The 16,744-nt window shown below is 39.3% G+C and overlaps 1 protein-coding gene and 1 long non-coding RNA gene across 2 annotated transcripts in view; one reads left to right on the top strand and one right to left on the bottom strand.

Moving 5' to 3' along the window:
• LOC306808394 overlaps nucleotides 1-16,744 on the bottom strand; it is a 55,341-nt gene that overhangs the window by 23,521 nt on the left and 15,076 nt on the right. Inside the window, exon 2 of the long non-coding RNA XR_013776020.1 lies at nucleotides 11,548-11,690. This is a non-coding gene — a long non-coding RNA (uncharacterized lncRNA). The remainder of the gene's footprint in view (nucleotides 1-11,547; nucleotides 11,691-16,744) is intronic.
• Nucleotides 1-16,744, top strand: part of HTR1F (5-hydroxytryptamine receptor 1F) — a 102,577-nt gene that overhangs the window by 81,532 nt on the left and 4,301 nt on the right. The gene's annotated exons all lie outside the window — the stretch shown is intronic.

Genomic DNA, 16,744 nt, shown 5'->3' with positions numbered 1-16,744 from the left:
CATCAGTTTGCTCTAATTAATGTGGCTGAATATGTGTACTAAAATAGACTTCCTCAATTTTTCACCCTTATGTTCAATGATTTAACAGAATACTTCATGCTCCTAGGTGCCTGTTTCAATCCAAAACACTCTCTGAATAGCACTTGTAGCTAATTGATTTGTCATAATTTACTTCCAGCTTGCTCTCTAATGCTCCAGCATAGTACTCTTGAAATTTTGAGCACAACAAAAGGCCCTCCTGGGGGGAAAAGCTTCTCAGAGCTTCCCCATGGGGTTTTCAAGCCACAGTTCACAGATGAAGGAGCAATGGGAAGATAAACAGCACCTCCAGCCATGCTGGAGGTGCATGAGGCAGCTGTCAGTCCCACACACCTGAGTGACTGCATTTCATCGTTGTGACCAGCACTGACAAGGAGACAGGGTGTTCCCTGAAGCTTCTACCTTGGGGATTTATCATAGGGGTGGCTGCTAGGACCATTCCCCTCCAGCTTATAAATGGCAGTTTCCCAGAGGGAACAGAGAGTTCACTTTGGGAACTGATTTTCCCAGTCCCCAAGTCCAGTGTCATCAGTGCAAAGACAGACACAAGCAGGTTTTATTTTATCCAGACACTCAAGCAAGGCACCACAGTGTCAGAATAAACATCAGTTGTGGATCTGTCTCTGCTACCAGAAGCTTCAGCCTAGGGATACGTTCTCCAACAGATCAAAACAAAACAAAACAAAACTATTACTTTTAATCCTTCATGTAGCTTCTGCTAAGAAACATAAGATCATTCAGTATAAAGCATGCAGGTAAAGCTCAGCCTAAGAGGGAAATCTGACAATGTAAAATGTGCTTGAAGACAGCCTGCCAACTACACAGATTACTCTAACTTTCCTTCCTGAACTTTATGTGCTTGCTTTCATTCTTGAGGTGCCAAGTACACCAAGGGGAATGCCAGATCTCTTTGTGGCAAGGATAATCTACCCTAGGAACAACACTGGTGATGGCTCATCTAGAACTGGAAAAGTGTCTTTTCTGGTCCCCTTGCTTCCAATCAATAATTGTCTTTCATGGATACATCCTTGATCTACCATTTTATGTAAAATCTTCCATTTGTAGCTCTGCCTTGGCTAGAATGAAACCCAGAAGCCTCTTTCTGCCTTGTTATCTTGAAACACACCAAGAAGTACTTAGTCAAAAATTTGGGCTTTACCTGGAGAGAAGTTTACAGCTACTGGCCAGCTAAATTGTCTTTAAGTTATTTATACTCAGCTCTCTTGTTCATTAGCAACTAAGAAAATTACTGCAGCCTTATGCAAGTCACGGTGAACATGTTGATTTGCCATGCCTGAATCCCTGGTTTGGATGTTTAAGGTGCTTGAATGGCTTCTCCTGGAAGGAGGCACCTTTTGGCAGGGGGATTGTGGTGGATCATTTAACAGGATCAATCAGCATTTGATTTCAGCTCACCCTGTGCATCCATCAAGCCTCCCAAGGACTGGTGCAAACTCCAGCTTGCACCTTCAAAAATACTCCTACACTGCCACACCTGGGTGAAAATAAGTGCTTCAAGGTAAAAAAACCTTATGCAAATGCTGCTGAAACCAGTATGTCATTCTTAATGGTAAGCTCCTTGTCTCAGAGAGCTTTCAGCATCCTAGACACTCATTACATTTCCAAATGGCTCTCCAGGCTTAATAAACCACCCCATGATGGGCAAGCCAGAGCTCACAAAGTCCTCTGTAACCTTTCAGTGCACCTAGGCTGGATTTCTATCTGACAGATCAGAATCAGCAGACCCAAGAAGCAAATCTCCTCCCCAGGAGATGCATCAGGAAGGATTTTGCTGCTGGGTTCTGTGCTGCAGAACTAATGGACAGTGCTCATGGCTCAGACTGTGCAGAGATTGGCAGGGAAAATGTGACCAGCTCTCTGCTGCCAAGGGAAAGGATTGGGAAAGGCAACCAAATGGGAGCATTTGGTCAAATTGCACAGAAAGATATTCTAAAAGCTCTATGAAACAGGGGACTGAGCTCAGCTTTACTTCAAGACATTTTTGCCACTAGAGCAGAAGGAAAGTACTTACTCGACCTCTCCTGGGGCATTGAGTCGCCCATTTTTTACATTTCTTTGCAGCTAAAGCAAAAAGGTAAAAAATTCTTGTCTTTTACTTCACCAGGGTCTGTGTTTCTAGTAGATGAGGAAGGAAATGGGGGGCCAGGAAATATTCAACTTCTCTCCCTACTCATAGATACTCTACTGCTAATGTTATCAAACATCTAAATGATTAATAAAATAAACTCAAAAATCAGTTAAAGTGCCATGAGTTGTTGGCAATCCAGATGTCCAAAAAGACAAAAAATGGATAATTAAATTTATATGTATGTGAATTTTCCATTTCCACTCATTATAAGTGTCATAATTCTGTGTGCTGAAGGAAGGGTTACATCTCCTTCACATAAAGATTTATTTCATTAACTCCTTATATACAAGTAGGAAAATTGCAGTAGTGCCTAGAGGAACAGGTGTACCATTAAGCCTAAGTATTAAAAAAACAATTAAACAAATACAGTCCCTTTTTTGTGTCCCCTCTATACTGTTTGCAATATAGCAGAATAGGAAAATACTATTTAACTACATTTAATTCCTTTAAATCACTTCAGTTTTAGATACTTAACTATAACCTTTCCTAAGGTTGAGACTCATTTGATTTAAATATCTAGGCAAGATGAAATATTCTTTAAAGGCATGCAGGAAGTCAGCTAGATGTTGAAAGGGTTTCTCAACAAATTGATGCATGAGGATTTTATCCAGTTCCATGGAGAACAGATCTTTATGAGCTTTTCTCTGGTTATAAACAGAGTTTTAGGAAAAGCAAACAGCTGAATCTATGACTTTTGGCTAAAGTCAATAAATATAGGCACTATGGTTGTTGTCTTTTCAAAAACTCTCCTATATCTGACTACAGCATTAGCACTAAAAGCTTCTTTGTAGCCAATATAATATAATTTCTAACCACACAAAACCAGGTCCAGAAGGAGGCACATGGATTCCTTACTCCCTACCTACTGAATTGTTAGTTCTCCAGAATCAGTAGCATGCATATAGGAATAAAAAAATCTCCTGATTGAACAGGACACAGAATTTGAGCACAACTTCAATGTTCTGATCAAATGGCAGTAGAATTTTAAATGAAAAGCAAAGGCTTGAAACGGCAAGAACTGCTCAGACTGACATTTTTACTGTAATCAGAAGAAAATTCCTGTGCTCATCAGTCTCTTGTTTTGATAGATAAATGATCCGAATCTCCCAGCAGTCCCAAGCAGCATTTGTGACATTCTTAAAGGCAGTTACTTTTCAGACTATCTGCTCTGAGACCACACAGATAAATACTTAATAGCACAGCTTATGAAAACTTTTCAAAGTCAATTGCATTTCCTCTGACACACCTTTTGCTGGTTTTACATAACTGCTTCCAAAAGTGCAAATGCAATAACCATCATCCATGGTGAACTGAGACTATAAAAAGACCTATTCCCACACAGAAGCCACTGCAATCTATAACACCACTTTTATTAGCAACCTGCAATGCAGCCAACACATGGAGATGAAGAAACATGAAGAAGTAACTGTTGTTATTATTATTGTTCTTTTGAGTCTCTCACACTGTGGCAGTCAAAAATCCAAATACTTCCTTCAGTTCCAGACTGGAAAATAACTTTGTCATGTCACAGAGTCAAGCAAATGAAAAGCCCCCTGCTGCCAATTTCCTAAATGGATGTCTCAGCAATTATTCTGCAGACTTTTGTTAGCACAATGCCATCACTGACACAGCCCAGCTTCCTTCTCAGACATACCCACACACACAAAAACTCAAGAAAGCACACTCCCAGCAGTAGAAAAAAAATGGTCAAAATCACCTCTCCCCTACTCTTATATGTGAGGAAAAGAAGAGCCACAACAACACCAACTTCTTGGAATTCAAAGAGAGCTCAATATCCTCCTTCTGGGTATTCTGAAACAACTATCATGGCAGTAAAAGATTTTTAATCATATAAGACTGAAAAATTCATTATTAAGTAATAATCAAACAGCTCTTATCTTAAAACCTACTGAAGGCTTACAGACTCTAAGCCTTGATATGGCAATTGTTCAGCCAGACATAGCAAAACCTCACTGGCACAAGGCAAGGAGCCCCGGCTGGAATCCATCTATTTTTCCAGCTGTGAAGGAATTAGTGGGGGAAAAGGACTGATAAATAATTGCCTTTGTGTTCAGAACATCTGATGAACAAACCCCCTTTTTGTTGCATTTCATTATGCAAACAGGAGGGGATGAGAGAAGAAGAAAGGAGGACCTGCTGTGCCCCCAAACACAGCGCTGCTGATAGCAGCTCCCTGAGGTTCAGCCACTCACTCTTTCAGAGACCCAAAGTTCTCATCATCACTTGTCCTTGGGAAGGTTACTTTGAGCAATGTGCAAGCATTTGACCATGCTTGACACCTGTATATACTGAGCATTGTTATTTTTGAGTGGTTCTGCAGCACAACTTTCTGGGAGTCACCACTGACACTCCACACCACGGAATCCAAGCAACCTTGGGATGAATTTTAACAGATGTGATTAAAGTATCCCCCACTCAGACTGAAGGAAAACAACTGGAAGCTGTAACAGATTATTTGAGTTGGATGCTTTCTAGCCTAAATGCATTTTACACCTTAATTCAATCTTTCCATCCCAGGACCATGTGCAGAGCTGGCAGTTTTCAGTGTATTTATAAAGCACAAGTGCTAGATTGTCCGTTCTATACTGAAGTCATTTACTCACTGAGCTCTCCTAGTACATCATGAAACACAATTTCCTAGCAGTCACAGTGGAATAGTAAGGATCTCACCACCCTGCTTGGCACCAGCTGCTGGACATAGAGGTGATAGGATTTCTCCATAGAGAGAAATCAATTCAGGGAAGAAGGAAGGGGCCAGCCTGATTTGTATTGTCCTGCTCGGGCATCCAACAGGGACCTTTCCAAAACAGTTTTGGCACCAGTACCAACTTCTCCCTACTGAATAACAACCTCTAGCATTTAAAGAGATTCATCAGTTTCACAGGCCTGAAGAGGCACATTTTGACACAGTTCTCTAAATCAGGCAGATGAAAACCAGAAAGGGCAGCCAAGTTCTCTGAGCTGGGTAGATGCAGCTGCTTTTATCGAGGATTACTCACATGGACACCAGCTCCACCATTTCTGCTGCAGCATCCACACAAAGAACATAATTCCTTCTTGCCACTCAAATTCAGTACTGCTCACTTCAGGAAAAGTAATTATCTGTTAATCATCACAGAAGTCAGAAGCCAACATAAAAGCAGCAGTTATATATAAATTAAAAAAAAAAAATACCACAAGAACAGACCATGTCAGGTACCCATTTATCTAAATTAAAATCTTTATCCATTTCAACGTAATAAGAAGCATAAACCTACTGATCCCATTAAATACAGCTGAAAAACATCTTACAGCAATGCTTTTCATCATAACAAAAGGTTAATCTAATGATCCTGTCCCATATTTTATGGTTATAAGACGTAGTCAAATTTTATTTTGGGGGTTTGGCTTGTTGTGTTTTTTTGTTGTTTTCTATTTGGTTGGTTTTTTCTTAGGCTTGGGGGGGGGGTGTTTGCTTTTTTTCTTAAGTGCTCTTTTTTACCTACTTTCCACTAAATATCTCCAACCAAGATAAGAGAAACCTTCATGGTATTTAAAGGTCTGTAGCATTTTTTCAACCACTAGCTGAGAATAATAGGGAAGCAAGGACTTCAGTGTGTTGCATTTTTACCTCCTACAACACTACCTCAAATCTTAAATTTTCTGAAAGTTCCTATGCTTTTTTTAATAGGAGTGTTTTCCAAATTAAAATTTGAATTTGGACTTACAGTAGTTGATCAATGACTGGTTATGTCTTTGCAGTTTTCTTGCACGCAGTGCTGCCTATTATCTAGTGAATAGAGAATATTGACAGTCAATACTGTGGTCAAACAAGATCATACTTGTAGTATGATCAGTAATCAAAAGCAAAAGTGTAAGTGTTACACATTTACATATACAATGTTATTTCCCACAGCTGATTCTAAGATTTTAGGATAAAGTTTGCTGCATGGCCTAAATTAGTGCCTAATGATTTTTTTTTCCCATTAGGAGGCATTATCAGAAACACAGGACAAAGAAACTCAAACTCTTTGCTGGTGGAAAATACTGTGACTGCTTGCCTGGGTCTAAAACAATCTATTTGAAATATCAGAAAGGATAATAATCTTGCAGTAGAGGTCAGGAACTGCAGCTTAGGTGTTGAACTTCTCAACCTCAATCCCAGAGCTCAGCAAGTACAAACAGATAGAGCTTCCATGGAAAAACACATATAATTTCTTCAGATGCTGGCAAATGCATTTTTTGTGTTCCAGCAGCTGGTGATCTGGGTATTTCTATTCAGTCTTACTTGAAGCCTTCAGGTCAACTGATTAGAGAAAGCATCCTCATCATTTATCCATATATAACCACCTGTGTCTTTTTGAGAAAGACTCCAACTCTTAGGACTGGGAGGGGAATAATTGGCATTTGTGAACTAGTCAAATCCAAAACATCATTATTTGAAAGAACAAAGAAACAAAGTGGAAAAAGAATCACAGAATGTAATGTCAGCCTTTAGTGGCTGAAAATGGCAAAAACTTGAAATGATGAAAAAAACCCCAAGGTATTATACAGAATTGAGCACTTGCCTGAATCTGTTCACTGCTCTTTTCCAGAAGAGTTAACATTATAACATTCTTCAGCTTCAAAGAGCAAAGAAGCATTTTGAACACTAAGGAAATGTAGTTTTCAATGATGACTTCTTAAAATAGAAAATACAGAAATGATGGGGAAAAATATGATGCAATATACACATGTACCTACACAAGGGCAAACAATGGGAGAACCTGTACTACAGTTCTCATTGCTTGTCAACAGTACATTGATGTTAAAATGTTAAATGCCTTTTTCCATAAATTTCAGTAGCTTCCGAGGTTAAAATTGAAAAAACATTTTTGAGCAGACAGCTTTGAAGTTATAAATTGGTCTTTTCCAATCTCCTAGTAGAAAAGCAGTTTTCCCTATAGTCCATAGGGAAATCCTCCAGCTCCCAATGTGACAGTTGGACAACCCAGGGAAAGAAATTCATCATTTCCAGCAGTGCTAAGCATGATGTTGTTGTTCCCATATATAACAAACAAGCCAGATCATGCAGAAGCAAGGGCTCACCTTTGATTTTTCCAGGCCTCTTCCAGTCTCTGAAGATCAGCACTTTAACCATTTGCCTCTGTCCTTTACTCTTGCTTTTTACCATGTTATTATGTGAAAGCACATCTTACAATCTTGATCCCTCTCAGAAATGACAGGGGCCACAGAAAGCCTGCAATTGCTGAGAATCCACTGGAGGTTTTCTGAACTCTTCTGCAGCAGTTCAGAGCACTGAAGTGCCTAGATTTGGGCAATTAGACACAGTCTACTCAATGCTTCTTTTTACAACTAGTATTTCATGTTATCCTGTGCAAATATGGTCAAACAGCTTTTTTTAACAGTGGTGAAATATATTGCAAGCATGCACCAAGTTTTCAAATAAAGATTCTTACCATATAAAAACACAAATTTCATTTTCTCAGCATACAACTTAAGAAGAAATCACCTGCTAGAATTATTTCTTCTTTATATTATGATTACTATCTAAATCTAAAAGTTAGGTTTTCACAACCCTCTTTTAAAACTGCGTAGCTTTTTCTTACCCAAAGCAAAGAGCTGAAGTTCTGCCTACAAGAATCCCTAGGACATAGTTGTACCTAAACTTCTATACAGTGCTGAAGGCTTTTATAATCACAAAGCTATGTTTTAAAAGATCTTAGAAATCCAATATCGATAGATTCTCAAAGGAAAAAAAAAAAATCAACAACAGGAAAACCAAAAACTTTGAAATGCTTCCTTAGTCTATCATTCAAGATTCTTTAGCTTCTTTATCAATGAGAAATTTTGGGAATCAACTGGAGCTGGGTGATTTTCTTAGACAATGATCATCTGCACTGGATTTCTGGGACAACTATAAGGTTGGGTTTCATAATTAATTCTGAATCATCTGTTTAAATTTTAAGGAGCGATTCACAGTCATCTGTGCTGCGTGTCAAGTGTCACAACTACATCTGAATTATGCAAAGGAAAAAAGTTGTGTGTGACAGTCTGTTATTTTCCTATCAGAAATGAAAATGAGTTCACAAAGTATTAGAAAGCTTAAGAGCTGATTTAATAATCACAGCATCTCCAACAAGAGACCTGGCAGATCCAGGAAGTTTCCTAAGATAAATCCTTGTTTCTGTGTTTGGACACTTTTTATACAGTCCTGCTGCTACAAGCTTTCTGTAAAGTGTTGTACCCCTAAAAATACACCCAAGGCTGAACATTTCCAGGAATTATTCAGCAATCTCTGATGGCAGCTGATCACAGAGACAGTCATTCTCTGCCAAAATAGGATCTTGGGAGATTTTGCTGGGCTCCCAGTCCTGACCACGCACAAGTCATTTCCAGACCAGCTGCCAGTCTGGGCTGGTGGCAGCTGCTCCAGTTTGCCTTCCTTTCACCATCCTCACTGCTGCAGACACACACTGAGCCAAGGAAACCTGCCAGAAATCTCAGAAATCCCACATGCTGACTTCCACTGCACTGCATGGATGTGCCACTTGATGCATCTTAGCTCTTCAGGGAAGTTGCTGTATTTGTATAATTTCAGTGCAGTTCAGCACCAGTGTGGGACACAGACATGTGGAAATACTAAGCAGGGGTCTTGCCAGCATAGCTGCATCCTAGATCTCAAGATACAGATGGTTTAAACAGCCCTGGAACTAATGGGGTTTCTGCCATTAGCATTTATGCCAATTCACTGAGTGAATATAATTCTTCTGGTTAAAATATTCAGTTGTGTCAATACTAGGATTTAAATCCCTAAATAAAAAAATGAAAACCAAACAAACAAACTGGAAAAAAAAAAACATAAACCCAACAACAAAAACTCCACACAACTAGAAAAGCACATGAAAGTAGCAAATGAGGATTTCCTGGTTATCCTGTGGTGCTCATGGAAAGTCTGATCAGTTACCTGCCCACATTAATGCTCTGCCTGCATGCAGGAGAAACAGGTCCAAGAATAGTTCTCTGTATTGTATCATCAGCACTGTGGCACCCCATGCAAAGTACAGCAAAAATCATGTCCTGGGTAGTATAGATCTAAATTTGAAGGCACAGAATCAGAATTTTAGAAGGACAGTGCCCAACCTAAGTGTACAGGTCATCAAGCCTGGCATCCTCTGTCAGAAAAGCATTGTCTGAAAGAAAAATGCATCACTTTGAGAAAGCTTTCCACAAATTCTTCCTGCTTTTCTGGCAGCTTTCCTCTCTGTTTTTCCCATGGAGACTTGGAAAAAAAAATTGAGTTCTACTTCCTCTAAAAGGTCGATGCTCTTAATATCCCTCTCTATTCCAAAAACATCAGCTTTAAGGACTGTTTTGTTTGTTTTGCTTGAAGTACTTCTTGGCCAGGGCTACATGCACATCATTCAATCCCGGAAATAGCCTGGATTGACTCAGTCCTGATAAAGGAATGTTAGAGAAGTGCTGTTTAGGGCAAACCCAGTGCAGAGTTTACATCTGATAGGATTATCCCATGCCATATGGATAATAAGATCAAAGGGGAAAGACCTTCAGTCTCCAAGATGATCAGATGAGGAGAGAACAAAGACAAATGACACAGTAACAAGTAGTACAGAGAAATACACTGGGAAATATGGAGTAAGACAAATACTATCTAAAATAGCATCAGTCTCCAAAAATTAGTCAGAGATGAGATTAAAGATTAAGTGAATTTTGCCATCTCTCCTAACTGTAAGTGATCAGCCATAGACTTGAGCTGTCCTTGTATCACACAGAATCCTGCTGCAGAGGAGGAACACAGGGATGTTTCACCTTCATTCCTCTTCCAGCAAACTCTTCTGAAACCAGTTCTCCCTCAAAGCTGTCCTGGTGATCATACAGCAGAAAAATAATTCCCCATCAGTTGGACCAGGGAATAGTCTGAAAATAATGTTTTCTTACATTATAGATTGAAATAGAGATCTTTTCCAGGCTTTTTTTTTTTTTTTTTTTAACTGAACCTTCTTCTTGTGAAAGAGTTTCAGAGAGATCTTGCAGTAAAGGAGCTTTGGGACTTTCAGCTGCACACACAAGAGTTTTCAGAGGGCTGTCAAAGAACACATGGCTTCAAAGCATAAGGATGAGTGGGAAGTGGGAGAAACAAGGCTGCATTTTATGACTGTTCAAGCAAACTAAAACTGCCTCTTGACCTCCTTGCTCCAGCACTGCTTTGTGATTCCTACAGGTTTCAAGCCCTTACTTGAAAAGGCAGTTTTTTGGAACACAAGCAAAGCCATTCTGCATTTTCAACTCCCTCTACAAATTTAGTTGATAACAACGAAAACAAGCCACTCCTGTCTAGTAAGAAACTAGTTGTACAAATTAGATTAAAAATAGGTGATTAGTCATTTCTTTGATTCACTACTAATAAAAAAAAATTACAAAATAAAAAAAAAAGCACCTTGAAAAAAAGAACCTTGGCTTTTCTTCACCGGGACTAAAGTAAAAATTTTAAACTTTTTCTTAATACAGAAAATTTTTGGTTGAATTAAACATTTGCTCTAACATTTTTGTTAGATCCAAACTAAGAGAATGTATGCCAAAGGGTAGGGATGGGAAATGAGTGGCCCACTTATGTTATGGAAGGTTCAAGTTCAGATCCCAACCCCAAGTCCAAGAGGATATTTGCCTCTAAGGAAAGGGTGATGGCCATGTGGTTACATGGGATTTTGTCTTTACAAAACACTTGCCACCATGAATGTGTCATTCTGCTCGGGGGGAGCTCATACTGGGGGATGGGGTGCTCAAACACTATTTCTCACATATATTTATTTATTTAAACAGCATCAGCAGCAGAAAAGATAGCAGGAAACAGCTCCCATGGGCACTACTGTCCAGGAGCTGATCCTCTGAGGCTCTTCCACATCATACACAACACAGACAGCCAGGCCATTATCCTGAGAGCTCTGAACTAGGGGTTCTGACCAGCCTCAAATAAGAGAGGAAACCAAATCCCTTCATCTAGCAAATTATGGAAACAAATCACTGTCATCTCTTCTTCTTCAGGGGAATAAAATTTTCTTTCTCCAGCCAAAAATTTTCAAATCATAACAGGTTCACTCTGTGACCACCCAGAAGATGAAACTGGATTTGGGAGTCATGTGTTATATAAGCAAGTCCATCATCCTGTGTTCTTGCTGCTCCTCCTTCCTTCCCCCCCACACCCCTCAGCTAGATTAAAACAGATGGCAGAGGGACATGAAATAAAGAGCAAACACAGGCAAGTGACTAATTTTCCAAAAGGAGACAGAAAGCCAAACCCTTAACTTGAACATTAGAAGCAGCAAGGAATGCATAATTACCCTCTGAACATCACATTCCTCCACATAAGCAGATGCAGTGGCTGCTACAGATATGATGACAACAAGCAGGGGAGGGATCCTCCAGAAAGGCTTGACAGGCAGTCTGGGACTACACTGCAGTCCTAGAGACACAAGCAGAGAACCTGGCAAAGGAATCACAGTAGGAAACATGAAGGTGAGTTAATTACACCAGGGACATGAGGACAGAACTATTGCAGTGCTTCCCTTTACCAGAGAGCAGTGTCTCCATTCCAGTCCTGCTGGAGTTGGTGCTTGCATCTCTCCTGTCAGCACTCAGTGGCAGAGGGCAATTTCCCCTTCCCTGCCAGCTCAAGGAAAGCTTCAGACTTTGCATTTCAGCTGCTCCAGTGGAAGCACAACACACCTCTGTTGGTTTTGCTCCATGAGCAGTAACATGACAGAGCAGACACTTGGGGTAGTAGTTTTCAGGGCTAAGTCTATCAGACTTTGTCATTTTAGCCATTTGGGATTATTTCTGCTGGTTGAATGAATTTAAAGAGACATCCAGAAAATTTAAAGCAAGCATAATTTTAGTTGTGCCTGACAGAAAGCATACTGCAGCATATCATTTTGCCAACAGAAAAACTCTTTAGACTGTTACACAGCTAAAAAAAGCACCAAATCCAGGTTTGAGGCACAGAAAAGGATTTTCTTTTGCCATTCTGTAAGATATCAAAATACCTGTGCTCAGACATGGAGGTACCTATCCCTCCAGTACTCAGATTTGTTTCCTTCCTGTGTTAGATTGGTATTCAGGACATGCTGCAAAGCCTATTTATTTACACATACTTCTCCTGAGGAGTGCTCAGGAGACAGAACTCCACATTATCTTTAGTTGATATTAGTTCAATTGATTTATCTGTAATTTTGCAGTTATTTGTCGTCTGTGTTTCTAGGTCTGTTGTGACCTTTTACAAGTGAAAATTATAAATAACTCCAGTCTGTGAAGACTCATGGAGCAAAACCTAAACAACTTTTAAGATATTCCTCCAGATGCCAATACATTTCAGGTCCAGACTGTGCTCAGTCCCATGGACTGGGCAGCATCACCCAAACAGGGAATATTAAGCATTACTTCAGCATGGATATACAAATATTTGCTGACAGATTAAGAACAGGAAATAACTCTACCTCTGAAGTTAAGTTGCAGATACAGGGGGTAAAAAAAGCAAAAATAAGGTTTTAAGCATGCAGAAGTGCAGACTGGGTAAGGAGACTTGGCCACCTTGTAATTTCTGCTTCACACTCCAGTCTGCTGACAGACATCTACTGCACATTCCAGGAAAGGCAGGTGTGCTGCAGCAGCCCTCAGCTGACAAGGAACTTCCCTTATACACCTTCCCTGCCTTGTCCCAGGGATGCACTGTGGCTTTAGGAGCCTTACCAAGAATTATTGGCAGGGAAGGATTTAAGGACACCAAGAATCAAGTGTCCTCTACCCTTCCTCCTCTGTTGGGACACAGGGTTTCAAGCTCAAAGTACACATTCCCCATCAGATCCAAGCACAAGATCATTCTTAAATGGATTTTTTTTAATCCAGTATTTCCCTCTACTCACACTTAACATGATGGATGAAGCTAATTGTTATTAGTACAGCACTTAGTCAGTATCTAAAGACACACAGTCACGTTAGGAAGGATTTTATAAAGCCTCATGAAAAAATTTAGATGCAATTGGCTTGCAGGTCAGAGTGGTCAGCAGAGCAAGGGGCTCCTGCTGGCAAGTGAAATGTTCCATTTCAAAGCCAGCTGAAGCCTGGTGGAAGGTGAAAAAGTGGGAGCTTCCTCTGCCCTGGCACAGAGGCTGCTCTTGCTGCCTGCAGCAGTTTAAATGCCCTAAATTCGATCCCTGGCTAATTTTGCTGTCTGATTACTGTTACTATTTTTTAATTAAGACACATTTTGCTAATGAATCCACACGGAAAAAAGCAAACACCTTCTCCCACCCCTCCAAGTACTCTCAGAATAAAAGCACTACTTAAACCCTAATCAGCAAGTTTTCTCCCTGCCAATGTTTAAAGAAATATTAAAAAAAAAAAAAAATAAAATAACCAGGCCCTAAATCAAGAGCTGTACATTTCTAGCAGTTCAATGTACATTCAGAACCCCAGACAGCAGATTGAGAATGCCTTTTGTAAAGATATTCCCAGTCATGTTTCTCCAGCATTAGGCATTTTTAATTATTTTCCAGGTTTTCAAAGGCAGAATAGCACCATTTTTCAAACCTGGAAGGGCAGGTTAAGTCTGTTGAACAGCAATTATATTGTTATTTTGTAAATCTTAGTCACAAATAGGGGGTTAAGGTCTTAATAACACATAACACACGCTCAGGAAAAGCTGAAACACCAACAACATCCATTTTCCTTGTGTGGCCACTAGACAAATTCAATGTTTACTTCTGTGATAAGGCTGCACAGACATTTTCACCCATGCCTTCCAAACATGATCAGTAAGATGATATATGTGTCTGTTTACAGACAAGGAAGTATTTACATTCAGGTCACCTTAATATGCCAGATCTGAAAGGGAAGGAAAAAAATATTTGTAGAAGTGGCTAATTCCTCCAAAATAATAATATTTCTGTGTCCAAGATAAGAGGAATGTTATCTTAAGTGAACAGCAGCTTCCTTTGTTTACAGAGGTCTTGGTCAACAATTATAAATAATAATAATAATATAATTAATAAAGTACAAGACACCATTTTCACCAGTCTTCCAGACAATGTAATGTAATCAAAATTTCAAGTATTTCCAGAGTTTTCCAACAACAGATGACTATTGAAAAGGTAATAATAAAAGACAGCACTTCCATCTGCAGCAAGAGCAGCTGCCATGGAATTTGAGTTATCAGTGATAAGCTGATAGATGCTACAAGAGGGGCACTGAGTTGCCAGCTCCACAAAAGTAGCCTTAGAAAAACATCTGGACTGTAGTAATTTGTCTGAAAATAGTTGCATACTTAAAATAGTCACTGCTAAACCCATTCCACAAGAGATAAATCATGCTACTAAAAGAAAGCAATAAAAATAAACAAACTAAGGTTCCAGGGAATTCCTCTTGTTTTCCAGTAAATTAGAGGGAGCACTGCAATAAGTTTGCTCAAAAATTGACAAGGAAAGGCTAAAGCAGAGGAGCAGAGGCCAGCTCTCCTATATCCTAATCCAGTGCACTGTCTACATGATCAACCCTCATACTCCTAAAAGGGATTTGGTTGCTTGCTAAGGACAGAAGACAGCTGACTGAACTGAGCTCCTCTTAAGACAAAATCTAGAATTAGGTCACTTTGGCCATTATCAAAAGAGAAAGAAGCAGAAGTCCCTAAATACTGCCAATGCTTTGACTCCACTTATTTAAAAAACAATCTCTTTCATTAATGATCACCCAGTAAAACTGCACAAATGTTAGAAAAGGATCCCTAGCCCACTCAACCAGAAAAGCCACCAAATTTTGTGACTGGCAGTTCTAAGCAGCACAGCCCCTCTGCATGGCTCTGCCTCCCCACAGAGAGGCATCATCACTGCACAGAAATGTACAAGTCAGCATATTTCTGCCACTCTGCTGCTCAGAAAGAGCCTCCAAATCACAGCAGCACTAAGGAAACTGATTATTCCTACACTCCACTTTTACAAATCTACCCATGCTATCTTCCTTACTCCACGGTCTCAAACTAAGGAATCTTTCAAAAACGATTAATCAGCTTTCATTAGCTCTAAATTGCTTTTTCCTTGCTTGCAATTAAGGCTAATATCCAAAGAGTTAGAAATTTATAAGGTGATTAACCATAATGAGTAACTGTTTTAAAGTATGATCAACTGCTGAATATCAACAGATATCTTAGATTTTCCCAATAAACTTCTTTCCCTATATACTTGCACAAGCTTGAAAAGGAAGATTTATTTAGCATTGACCATTCACTGGGTAACAGCATGTAAATAATAATAAATGTATCTTTTCTTTCACTAGAAGGCAGCTAGTTATAGACAAAAACATCTGCAGATTAGAAATTAGTGTGGATTCAGAAGGTTCAAAGGTGACACTGACATGATGAAAGATCTATTTTATGTGTGTAAAATATATCTCAAGTTCACAGAAAGGAACACAGAAAGCACACACATTGTTGTGATCAGTTCATGTACAGAACAAGAATCTGCTCAGCATATATAAATATCACCATATAAAATTCATTTCCTTTCCTTGTGCTTCCATTCAATTAAATGATGGTCAAGCAGTGCTAAAAACATTTTTGAGTAGTCAGTATCATATCAAGCACTGCCAGGGTTAAAATATCAAACCAAGTGAGTGAGTTGGGTTCAAGGTTATAAACAGTAAATGAGATTCTTTTTTCAGCCACTCCAGCATAATATCAAAAAGCTTTTGTAATGTTAATGAATCCAAATTTATGAAAGAAAATTTATTCCCTAATTTCACACATTTCCCTACATGGTATCCAATGTAACACAAGTGCAACTCACTCACTACACTCAAATCTTCAGAGATAAACTCACTTAAGTGTTCATCAAGTAGATCTTACACGAGAAATTGCAGGTCAATACTCACTAGAGGATGACACCTGATCCCCTTTAGAGTAGAGCTTGTTACTCACAGTAAAAGCTTCAAACTCCACTTGCACTCTGCAGGGTACTCAGAAATTATTCCTGATAAGAACATATTCCCACAACACAATCAAGAGTTTATTTAATCACTATTTCCTTGCATTTTCCTTCCTGCAGAGCCATAGGAGGAGTTAGGCTATTTCCATAGAGAGAGTCATTAGCAGAACAAGTAGCATCCAAGTTTTCTGCAGTTTTCTTTGGCAGATACCACAGGACAGCAAAACTTGAGGGGAAAGTAGAGATGTTCTCAGGACTCTAATATATGTACCATACTTCAATTAGACAATAAGTGAACCATTTGAAGCTTTAAAACAGATCAAGCTGTTTCATTTCATGTGTAAGAGGAAGACGTAAAATGACACTTTCATCACGCTATTTTTTTTCTTCTCCCATTTGTGTGCTGTGTACACAAACCAGCACACACTCCAAGACATATGGCAATGTTTCACATTTCTCTTTTCCCAGTTAAAAAAATCCCATGCTTAGCTAATACACGAGGAATGAGTCATTTAGTGATGGGGGGAAATGAGTTTATATGGGGAAAATAAGCATTATGCCTTCTGGA

The sequence above is a fragment of the Erithacus rubecula genome, assembly GCF_903797595.1.
Source record: "Erithacus rubecula genome assembly, chromosome: 1".
NCBI lineage: Eukaryota > Metazoa > Chordata > Aves > Passeriformes > Muscicapidae > Erithacus > Erithacus rubecula.
The sequence above is the reverse complement of the archived record's forward strand: the minus strand, read 5'-3'. Positions and strand labels throughout refer to the sequence as shown.